This window comes from Polypterus senegalus, unplaced genomic scaffold, assembly GCF_016835505.1.
Source record: "Polypterus senegalus isolate Bchr_013 unplaced genomic scaffold, ASM1683550v1 scaffold_5446, whole genome shotgun sequence".
Classification (NCBI taxonomy): Eukaryota; Metazoa; Chordata; class Cladistia; order Polypteriformes; family Polypteridae; genus Polypterus; species Polypterus senegalus.
This window is the reverse complement of record NW_024381456.1, coordinates 1-12,215: the sequence shown is the minus strand read 5'-3', so window position 1 is coordinate 12,215 and position 12,215 is coordinate 1. Positions and strand designations below refer to the sequence as shown.

General features: G+C 37.5%; 1 long non-coding RNA gene across 1 annotated transcript in view; it reads right to left on the bottom strand.

Moving 5' to 3' along the window:
* Window positions 1-10,595, bottom strand: part of LOC120520616 — a 30,287-nt gene extending 19,692 nt beyond the window's left edge. The window contains exon 1 of the long non-coding RNA XR_005631884.1: window positions 10,395-10,595. This is a non-coding gene — a long non-coding RNA (uncharacterized LOC120520616). The remainder of the gene's footprint in view (window positions 1-10,394) is intronic.
* Window positions 10,596-12,215: the final 1,620 nt, after the last annotated feature.

Below are 12,215 nucleotides of genomic sequence, written 5' to 3'. Positions count from 1 at the left end.
CCATCCATTATCCAACGCGCTATATCTAAACTACAGGGTCACGGGGGTCTGCTGGAGCCAATCCCAGCCAACACAGAGCGCAAGGCAGGAAACAAACCCCAGGCAGGGCGCCAACCCACCACAGCATATTTTTATTGATTTTGTACATACTTTATATTTACTCTTTATATAAATTGAAGCATTTCTGTTGCCAACAAAAAAAATTGTTTTGGGATGTTTACTTTAAATAAAAACTTGATTAATCAAGTTTGACATACTACCATGTAAAACATATGTAGCTAAACTCAATGATTCAAATCCAAATTCAATTCTAAATAAACAAAGTCATAGCTATTAATTTGTTGTGCCAGGTGTGGTCTGAATGAGTACTTCTTCAGGGTCAGATTAACTCATTTTGGGCCCAAGGCTGAGGCAAGACCCCAAAATACACACCTCTTTGCACCTTACCTTTAGATTTTGACCAACAGCAAGCAATACCACTGCAAAGAAATATCCCAGGCCCAAGACATATGCTCTACAATATCTCAATCTGGCTTTTTAGACCAATCATACTATACCTATAACAGTGACTGAATGAATAACTGATGTGAATCAGTTGCAAACAACATAGCACTTGTGTTTGTATGTGCGTGTGCAGTCTGTGCACAGACATAAAAATTTCAAGGTATGAAGACATTTTAGCTTACACGCACAGGTGCACATACACAGAAAATATACATTTTGTTTTGCCAGACATGAGTACTGTAAGCAGCTTGGCAGAACTGCAGCACTGATGCTGTCCACCTGCCTTTTAATTTCCATCTGCTCTCTTTGAATAGCCTGCAGACACACTGTGTGATTTTCAAAGCAGATATTTCAAACTACAGTACAATAAAAATTGCCAGAGGTCATCAAGAAGAGCATAATAATTCAACTTGAGTCAAAACACTAAGCCTGGGAATCAAAGGCAAGCTATGGATAATTACCAGAAAGTCAAAACCTACAGTATAACAACCTTGTTCACATTTAAAATCTGTAATTTTAGACAAAAGACTAATGATGCCAAACTGGAATTTATAAGCACATCTTCATATGAAATGTGGGGCACCCATGGAGAAACCATGCAATACTTCCTAGCGACCCATTAAATACCTGAAATAACTTTTTAAAAATTAAAATCTCCCTCAAGCAAATATGTTAATTAAAAGCACTGTGACGGTGCAGGTCAGCTTCATGTTTCCTCTTCCATTTTGGGAGCCTCTTGAATCCAACACTTTTGATAGTCATGACTGGGATGAGCTGGCAAATGCGGACAAAACACACATAAAGCAAGGGGTGGATGGTGTTTTTATTACAAACCAATCCAAATAAAGAATGTCCAAAAGTGCAGTGCTTCAAAATGTTCCAAAAAAAGTAAAAGGCCCTGGTGAAGGTTAAAAACAGTTCAATAAATATTCTTGTAAAAACTATGAAGTTAAAAACCAGAGACAGTCCAAAACAACAGTGAGCCCCAATGCTTCTCTTTAAACCTGGCTTACTGACAGGTACAGTCAACCTTCTAATCTGGACTCCGTTCCCTGCTGCCCTTGCTTCGGCATCTACAGGGCAACCCAACAAGCCCCACGTGTCTTTCCCGATGCTCACCTTTGGCCCTTGGAGGGAGACGCCATCACTAGCACCACTCCTACTCTCAAGAAAGGAGTCAGTAGGAGCGCCCCTTTCACAGACTCTGGTTCCCACAGCCCTGAGGCTAACCCCCTACCACCTGCCTCACTCCATAAGCTCTGGCACTCTCACTCTCTGCCTCTGCATCTTCCAGTTCCTTTCAGCCTTGTGATTTTCACTTCCATGGTCACTGGCCAGTCTGTTTTTTCTCTCAACCTCCAATCTGTTTTTTTTTTAACCTTGTTGTAATGGATTTATTTATTTAATTTTAACCTCCTCGTCACCTTTACTTTATTTGTTATAGTACAGTGTATGGCCATGCCGCAGACTCGTCTCACTAATAGTACTGGGTTAGGGTCTAGCTATGGGAGCCAGAGGCTGTGAAAGGGGCACTCCTACTGAGCACTTTCGTGGGAGTAGGAGTGGCCCGAGTGACTGCATCTCCCCACAAGGGACAAAGGTGAGCAGTGGGAGAGACGTGTGGTCTCGTCAGGTTTCCCTGCAGATGCTATCCATATAAGATCCATATAAGACTTCTGCAAGGTCCGGACAGGATAAGGGGAAGAGACTCCAGGTTTAAAGGGAAGCATTGAAGCATTGGGGTTCACAGTTTCTTTGGACAATCTATGCTTTTTAACCTCCACCAACACATTATACTTTTTATGATTATTTATTTATGGAACATTTTGAAGAACTGTACTTTTGGACACTGTTTGTTTGGATTTGCTTGTAATAAATACACTTCACACCTTTATACAATCCCCTTGCTTTGTGTGTGCTTTGTCCTCATTTGCCAGTTCATCCTGGTCATGAGCTCCTATAATGGAAGAGGGAGCATGGAGCTGACCCACACCATCAGCAAATGGTGGCAGTGGTGGGATGAGCTGGCGACGGGGACTGAAGGACTGGATGTGGAGCAGCAAGTGGGATAGGTAACTGACTTTTCTAAAGAACCCATGACACTCAAGCCTGAGGAGGACATTTTAAGGACTCTGAACTTTTTAATGGACATTTATTTACTGATTGGTTTTATCATCTTTTTAAAGTTCTTGTTTCTTTTAATGTCCGTTTTTACAAAGGAAGCTTGGGTCAGTTTTAAGATTTTAGTGCTTTTATTGGTTTTAGTGCAGTGACACCAGTTGCACTGGGTTGGTAGAGGCATGAAGCCTTCCCATGCAACTGGTGGCTTAAGGGGGGAGGTCAGTATGTGGTATTGCATGTACATGGCTCAGAATAACTGCCCGTTTTAACAAATAAATAATGAACGCTCTTTTGCTGGGGAGCAAAGCAGGTGCAAGCAGTTGTCTGCAAGGCCGGCTTGTTTCCAGGTTGCTGCGAGGTGGCTGGCCAGCCGTGCATTGCCTTGCCAGCATAGGCAGGCAGCCAGATTGTCTCATTGTCAGCCCAGGGCAGCAATCAGAATATTGCACAAGCAACTGCTCCCCAGCATATAAAAGGAGTTCTCAGGAATATGGAGGAAAACAAAAAAGGAAAAGGGCGTGGAGGTTAATGTGGGGAAAGCCAGGCAAGAGTGAGCAGGTGTAATGAGAGGAAGCAGGTAGATGGGAGTATAGCCCCAGGAAGGAACATGTGACAGGTGCTCAGGAGAGGGCTGTTAAACATCCAAGTAGCAGGAGCGACCACTATGCTTAGGAGTGTGTTGTCACTGGGAGGAGCCAATAGAGCAGCGACAGTGAGGGGACAGAGTGCTTTTTCACAGGGTGGAGCCTGGAAAGGCAGCAGTGTGCGCAGATAAGGGCTCGGTAGCTCCTTGCAGACACCATAGGATTGGCAACAGGGACACTGGCCAGGAGAAGATGGCCGTCTGCACCTGTTGGGGAACTTCTCCTTGGGCTGCAAGGTCTGGAGAGGGCAGCGGAAGAGGGGCCCCGAGGCTCATTTGGCAAAAAGTAGGGCCCTATGATTTGATTTCCATGATGTGGAAAACACAGATGGAATCATGGAATTAATGCATATAAACGGATTTTAGACTTTAAAATGGAAATATGCAGAACTTAGAGACTGAAGGGGTGTTACAAAACTTCCCAATAAATTTAATGATTGAATAATCTGTAGTTTCATCATTCACATACTATTTTCTTGTTTGTTGTTTTTTAAGCAAACGCAGTTCTTTGTAGAAATTCAGTCATACCTCTATCTGTTTATGTGCATGTTTCTTGAATGTTTTATCTAGCTACATGAGACAGAAATGTCGAAGCAAGTGGTATCAGATACCCTTCTTCTTCTTTCAGCTGCTCCCATTAGGGGTTGCCACAGCAGATCATCTTTTTCCATAAAGTGGTATCAGATACCCTAACTAAATCAAAAAAACTGCAAGCTTAATTAAGCTTAACTGCAAAATTTAGGGTACAACAATATCCCGGCAACTTTTACGAATCTGGACAACAACTTTTCTGCAGGTTTTGCCAGCATACCATAGACTGGACACAAAAAGATACTTGCAATGACCAAGTCAAATCTAAAACCCATTTAAAAAACATGGAGAAATTAAGATCAAAAAGTGTTCCCCTTTAGGTAAAAATAGAGGAAACAACAAAATCTTCAGATGCAAGACACCAGTTTGTGGAGGTCTTTGTGGCCATGTGAGTCAGACAAACCATTCGAAAAAATGACAAAGATACATCCTTTGTTTATTAAGCATTGTAAAAAAGGAGGCACGCTGCAAGAAAACGAGAGCAGTCTTCATCAAACTCATTCATTCATCAGACTCCGTGTCTTTGAACAATATATGGACAGGGTTCTATGAAAGATTCGTGGCAAGAAAATTTATATTTTAGTTGATGAAACCACTGAGAGCCAAGACCACAGCATTCTCAACATAGTGATAGGTGAGTAAACATTTGGCTGTATGGTAATTGTATTACTGTGGTGGGCTGGCACCCTGCCCGGGATTTGTTTCCTGCCTTGCGTCCTGTGTTGGCTGGGATTGGCTCCAGCAGACCCCTGTGACCCTGTAGTTAGGCAATAGTGGGTTGGATAATGGATGGTAATTGTATTATGTAGGCAGTTCTCGTTGTACATGATGAATGTACTGTAAATCATTTAACCAATTAAATATTTAACTGGTATTAGCAGTCTTTCCCATAGAAAAATGTTATTAGTGAATGACACTGGTTGGTAACGGGTTCCTTTTTAAAAATTAACAACAATGTTTCTGGATTTAATACATGTTTTGCCTTGTGGTGACAAGGCACGCAAGGTCCACATTTGACTCTTCCATTATAAACTCGGTACCTACAAACCAGGACAGAAAGAAGAGCAGGCTTCTCCTCAGATGCAATGAGACTTTTAAAGTGGGTCTGTCTTTTCTTTTTTCTGTTAAATTCCTAGATTTAACATCTTCCAGATCAGTTAGCTTTTGCTTTGTAATTAATTATTTTAAGATATGCAGTAGATGAAGTTACAGATGTAATGATGCATGTTTTCAATCTGTAAACATGTAAGGTTTAACAATCATTGGAAATGATACAATAATTAAAATTAACAGGTACTGAAGACCAGTACTTTTTGGTAGATGTTATCTTTATGGAGAGCTGCAACTTTTCAACGTTTTCACAGGCAGCACTTCAGTCCCTTCACAACAACCAGCTGAATCTTAATGACAGTTTAGCAGTGGTTACAGACAATGCATTGTACTGTCTGAAAGCATATCAGGAAGTTTTAAAAGGCGTTATGCCTAACAGTGTAGATTTGACCTGCTTGTGTCGTGTCATCAGTTTGGCGAGAGAAAACCAGCAGTACTTTAAATACTTCAGTGAGGCTGCATAACTAGTGATGTGGGTAACTTCTTCCTTCTTCAAGAAGCCTGCCAGGAAAAGGAGGTGGACAACCTTCTTGTCACTGAAAGAGATTGTGTTGACCAAGCCTACCTGATGAATGGAACTGCACAATAAGATTCAGTTGTGCTAGTGTGCTGTTTCATTTAAAGGAATGTAAAGTGCCATTTCATTATTGTTTGTTTTGTTGTAGCTATTGCTACTTTCTTACAGAAAAAAAACAAAAAAAAATAACCCATAAAAACCCAAAAATCCAAATCAAGGAAAAATAAAAACAAATTTGTGTAAATATAAAACAGATTCCATAGGTCCCTAAAAAAGACAGTTTTCTGTCTATGTTTTAACCTCATTTTTAATGGATTTTCTATTCATTGAATTTTAACCTCCATTTACAGTTTGTTTTTATGGATTATTTATTTATTATAGAAGCAGCACTGCACTTTTTGAATGCTGTTTTGTTTGCTTATAGTAGAAGCACTCAAGCACTTTTCGCCACCCCTTGCTTGATTTGTTTGTCCTCATCTGCTCAGCTCATCTCAGTCATGACTTTCAGCGGTGACGAGTTGACCCAGGAGTGTGGGGTCAACCTACACCGTCACAAACACACATGAAAAAGCTTATAATTTTGGCTTTCAAATTATTGAAGTCTCATGAACACAAACTAATATATTGGTGGCAAAAATATACTAACCAGAACACTGGGATTTTCCAATTCTTAACAAATTTGGCTTAAAGAGTGATGGGTAATGTGACCTTTCTTTTCTATAAATGTTTACTTAACCAAAAAAAAACTTTACTTCTGATACACAAGCATAATCAATATTAGGATTAAAAATAACTTAATCATGGACATATTCTAATACATGACAGTGACTATCTTAGAAGCAGAGGTGGGTAGAGTAACCAAAAATTGTACTCAAGTAAGAGTAGCGTTATTTCAAAATAATATTACTCAAGTTGAAGTAAAAAGTAGTCATCCAAAAAATTTCTCGAGTAAGAGTAAAAATGTATTTGGTGCAAAGACTGTTCAAGTACTGAGTAACTGTTTGATCATAATAAATGATGTATTTTTAGAAATGTAATAAGACAGACAAAAATATAAAATGTGCATATTTTGCTATTTCCAAATAACAATATAAAAAATGAGTAAAAATTTACATCTTTACAAAATAAAAATGCATAAACAACACGAAGTTCCAAATCTCACTTTTTCACAACAAAGCTTTTAAAGCTGATACCTACAGTAGGTAACACGTATGTTTGAACAGTGCAAACTACTTACAGTGACAAGATATTCTGTACACTGACAGTATAATACTGCATATTCACTTGCCCTCCAAATAGCACAGCTGATAGAAAATATCATTTGAACAAGGCAGCTGGTGTACATACAAGAAGTCTCACTTTACCTTGACTGTCTGTGTCTGTGCATGCTTGGTTAAAACGTGCTTGTTCTTCATTCAGTGAAGTGATGTTTAAGCTTCAGCAGGAGTTGGCTCTCAAGGTTCCTGCAGTGAAGCTGTCACCGTTTAGCAGTGAACAGGAGCCCTGTATGACTAAAAAGTCTCTCACAGGCTGCAGATGCAGGAAGTTTGTGTGTGGTCATGTGACTGCATGGCTACGTCTGATTAGTGAAACGGAGTCATGTGATTATTGTTGCTAGGTCTGATGGGCGAAACTGAGTCATGTGATTATTGTTGCTACGTCTTATTGGTGAAACAGTCATGCAGTAGATCCACTGGTGACTTCTCTCTGACTAAAATATAGCGTATATAATGTGTAAATGGAAAAAAGTAACGAGTTGAGTGTTGCCCAATGTAACAGAGTACCAGTAGCGTTTCTTCTTCACAAATGTACTCAAGTAAATGTAAAAAGTATGGTGCAGTAAAACTACTCGTAGAAGTACAATGTTTTTAAAAAGTTACTCAAGTAAATGTAACGGAGTAAATGTAACTCATTAGTATCCACCTCTGCTTTAAAAGTACTGGCTCAAAATAAAATACTGACCTGTGGTCTGATTTATAAAACTTACACATGCACAAGTAAATGCTCAAAATAAGCGTATTTAGCTTTCCATGCAAAAGTCACGATTTATAAAAGAAAGCACAATGGAAGAACTTGCTTATATTTACAGCAACACTGACCCAGGCTTACACAACATTTAGAAGACATTGGGAAATGATGACACTCTTGATAATGTTGGGGAATGCAGTTTAACCTGCTTAATGACTAATTTACACACACAATAATTCATATCACTAAGCCATTTTGCTTTATGCATTGTGTATTAATGTGGAAAAAACATTCAACCACAATAGTAATGAATAGTGTAGCTGCCTTTTAATAGGGCCAATGCTGCATATTTGTACCAAAACACTTACTTGGGAGTTGCTGTCATGTTAAGCCATTTTCCTTTTTTATAAACAGAAGAGAAAAGATATTTCGAATACATGTTTCTGAGCGTAAGCAAGTTTTATACATGAGGCCTGTGATCATTTTTTTATTTTATTTTAGGCATGGCATTGCGACTATAGCTCCTGGTATTGACTGCAGCAGTAAGATGTTGCCATTCAATATATTTCTGCTTGTTGGTGACTCAAACAGTTACTTATGTCACCAAATAAAAGATCTCTGTGTGCTTCTACTTTAGAGATGAGAGCTTATATCTCACTGTCTTTAATTGTGTTCCTTTTTGCCTCTCTCCTCTTGCTTTCATAGTCTCACCTCACAGGTAAATTAATAGGTGTTTTATGTTATATATATTTTTTATGGAAATGCACACAGTTTAATTTCTTAATGTTTCATGAAATCAAGGCATAGAACAAATAAACAATGGCAAATAAAAAAATAAGTCAAGGAGTTATTAAGATTACAATTTTTTCTTTTTTGATTCATCAAAGCAACCAACTTTTGTTAACAAACCGCCAAACACACACATGCCATTCCCTCTGTAAGGGAAATCAAGTATTCGTTATAAAGATCTTCCCAACACTGTTGCAGAAGTTCCTATACGTGTTGCACTTGTAGGTTGCTTTTATTTCACCCTTCTGTCCAGTTCACCCCAAACTAACTCAATTAGGTTTATGTCTGGAGACTGTGCTGTCTAGTCCATGTTTTGAGAATTTCCTGCTTGTTCTTTTCTTTTAATGTAGTTCTGACATAATCTGGAGGTGAGTTTTTTGGTTTTCTTATTTTGTCCTTTAAGGAATGGCTTTCTTACTGCCATTCACCTTGTCAAACCTGCAGCACAAAGTCTCTTCACAGTAGGAACTGAGTCTTGCTGTTTTTGACCACTGTTAAGATGTACTTGAAGCTGTTGTGCTGTGAGGCACCTATCATGCAAGCTGGTGACCCTCAGAAACTTATCTTTTGATTGGGTTGTGACTTTGCCAGATCTCTTCCAATCACAGTTTCTTCCAGTTTCCAACTGCTTTGGATTGTGTAGGACACCATACATTTAGATTTGTTTTTTTTGCATTTTTTTTAAATTAGAGGTCTACACTTCTAAGGGCATTTCATTTGTTAATTCTAGTTTTCTTGCCATTATCACTGGAAATTACAACTTTCTGCACTGTAATATTGTCCAAGTAGTACCTCAGAGAGTGTAGTAACACAGTGTGTTCCAACTCTGCTTTAAGACAGACAGAAGGTTTTTACGTAATCAACAGAAGCTGGGACACCTGTGCAAAATTTTCTGCTTCATCTTGCAAGGTTAATTTACTTTAATTGCTGCAGAACATCAGTAGGTTGTAATCTATTAGTTGTTCCCTGGAAAAAGACACATTTGTAATATTCTGAAATTTCCTTTTTCTTGCTTTTTTGCTAACCTAAATTTTAAATTTTAACCTCTGGCATTTTATTCCTTACATTTTCACCATTTTAGGTCATTCATTGCATTTCAACTGATTAAATTTAGAGAAAAACTAAAAAAACAGAGGTGTACTAAAACATCTGTTAATATATGGTTGTTTAAGGGTGGCAACTGGGTTCGAGGCATATTCACATATGCACATTTACAAGAAGATTGTGATTTACAAGGGCTAAGTTGCATACAAATGTGCATACAACAGGCTTTATAAATATGATTTTTTTTGGTGTATGCATTTACTATTTTTTGGAATATGCATATTTTCATGTTCACATCCATCCTAAGTTTTATACATGAAATTCCTGGATAGCATGCCAGTTTATTACAGGGACCACCCACTCACAAATACACACTAAGTCAATTTAAAACCAGCCTTGACTTGACCTGCACATGTTTGCTAATGTGAGAAGACAATAAGAGCATTGAAACAAAGCACACACAAATAAGAGGAAGAGGTGCAAACTCCATTGACCTCATAATGGACTTGAGACCAAGACACTAGACCCAAGAGGCAAAAGTGCTACCCACTGTACCAATATTTTGCATTTCAAGGAAGCATAATGACTGCTAAAATATTCTACTTCATAGTTTTTCATTTTTAATATATTTAATATGGATTTGCAAAAAAGGTTTATGTATTTAGGTTTTGAATAAAGACTGAATATTTGCTTTTATCCTCTAAAACAATAATTGTGCATCTGAGATTGAAAAATTATTTATAATTAATTTATCTCAGTAAAATTCACATTCCAAATTAAAATTTTAATTTCACTTCTTTTTTTTACTGCAAAAGAGCCTATTCAGTTTTCATTTCTAAATGTGTTTGTTGTAAATCACCTAGAAAATTGGTATTAAACATCCTCAATGTAGCTGATTCAGATTTCATAGTGGAATAATGAAGAAGACACATCTCCATATTTAGGTTAATGTTGAAATATGACCAAAACTTCATGGCTGTCTTGCTTCCCAGTGCATGTACTGACATAACTAAACATCAAACAACATTTTCAAACTTGCTTAATCCAATTAATGTCTTTGCGGAGAGACTGTTAAATTCAATTTGTCTTGTCAGCATTAGTCCTTACCTTTATAAACAGGCTCCAATCCACGTTGAACAGAGCGCTCAATGGTGTTGTATATGATTTTTTTTCTCTGAAGGATTTTTTTCTTCAACAATGCCAGGGTATTTCTTAGCTATTAAGAGCAAAAATAGAAAGTAAATCCACATAGCTTTTTTTCAGATATTTGCATAAATACAAAAATCAGGTAGCCTCAAAATCTCATAATTTGTTATGTAAGCTACCAGTGTGTATAAGCTTTGTATAGCTGAGATTATTTGTTATTTACAGTTTATGTGCTCTGTTATCAAGTAAAGGTGATAACCCTAAAAACAATTTTTACAAAAGGTAGCACTGAGGTATTTTCCAATCAGTTGATGGTCCAAAAAGTGAATGCTTCAAACTGATAAATGTTATCTGTCTGATAGTGTGTGCCATCTGCCATCTTCTAAACTATAAGGAACAGGCCGCAGAACCAATAACCATCCCCTGTTTGCAAGTCCTCAAGACTTTATTTGCATACCTCGTTCTTGATGTCTTTTTACACACACACACCTGCAGTCAGTTAGTTACACATGGCATTTAAAAGGGCTACTTTCCTGAAAAAAAAAAAGACTAACCCGCCAATAGACCAATGTCTTTAAATAGGGAAAAACATATTCTATTTTTTCATGGGAACACTATAGACAATCATAAGATTCCATCAAATATTACTCTAGCCCTTAGCACTCACTCTACAGTACTATCCCACTCCTGCCTTTTCCAATTAGAAATATAGGAAAATAAAGCTTGTTTTTTTCCCCGCTACTTGGTATACAGAAATGTAACCCATCCATTTGCTTCAGGAAGACTTGGAAACAGCAACACCAATTTTAAGGCTGTTCAAATTATTGTCTTTCTATTATGCACTTAATTCAAAATACCGCACAAAGATAATTACTACTCAGTTTTTATGAAATCTAAACTTGGTACAATGATAGCTGATACATCGGTGCACAAAAGAAAATTGATTCCAGGTTTGGGCATCATAACATTCCTTGGTTGTTATGTACTCTAAAATCCATATTTGTGTAAAGAAATTCCTAAAACACCTATTTTTGTGTTTTAGTTGATATGTGTGTAAAACAAATTATTTTATTTATAAAAAAGACATTGTTTTAAAAATTTTAAGCATTTTTCTTACTACTCTTCAGTCATTTGAAGTTTCTTTATTACATAAAACAATAGCTTTATTTTTGGGTATATAATTTGTATACTTGACTTCCATATAAGTTTAGGGCAAATTTCAAAATAATCAGTCTAACATTTCAAGCTGTCAATGGCATAGGCCTCATTTCCATACATTCATACATTCCAGAGTGTAGATAACAATTACCCCATAATAACTTCCTAAAAATTCAGAAGATGAAAACGTTCTGATAGAAGGTTGAGTCTTTAGCTACTGGGACCTAATTTGCCTACAAGTGTTAGGGATGTGCCATTGCTCCGGACATTTACATTGTGGCTCAAGGCTGTTATGCCAGTCACGTGTATCATAAGGAGATTGGCTGGATCACAGAACAGACAACGTCCACCTCCACCTCCCTAAATTATCTACTGACAGAGGGGATGTGAGCAACTGTGAGAAAAGCATTAACTGGACCTAGAGATGCACATGTGTTAGATAAACTGGGAAGAAAAGTATCTGTGATATGGCACATTCAGGTACAGTAGTACCTTCTGGAAGCAGCCCCTAATAACATTGCTACAAAGTAACAAAATGCTGAGACTACAAAATGCCAACATGGTGAACTTAAAAATAAATTGTAATAAATTTATATAAACTAAATTACCTAACTAAAATGATAT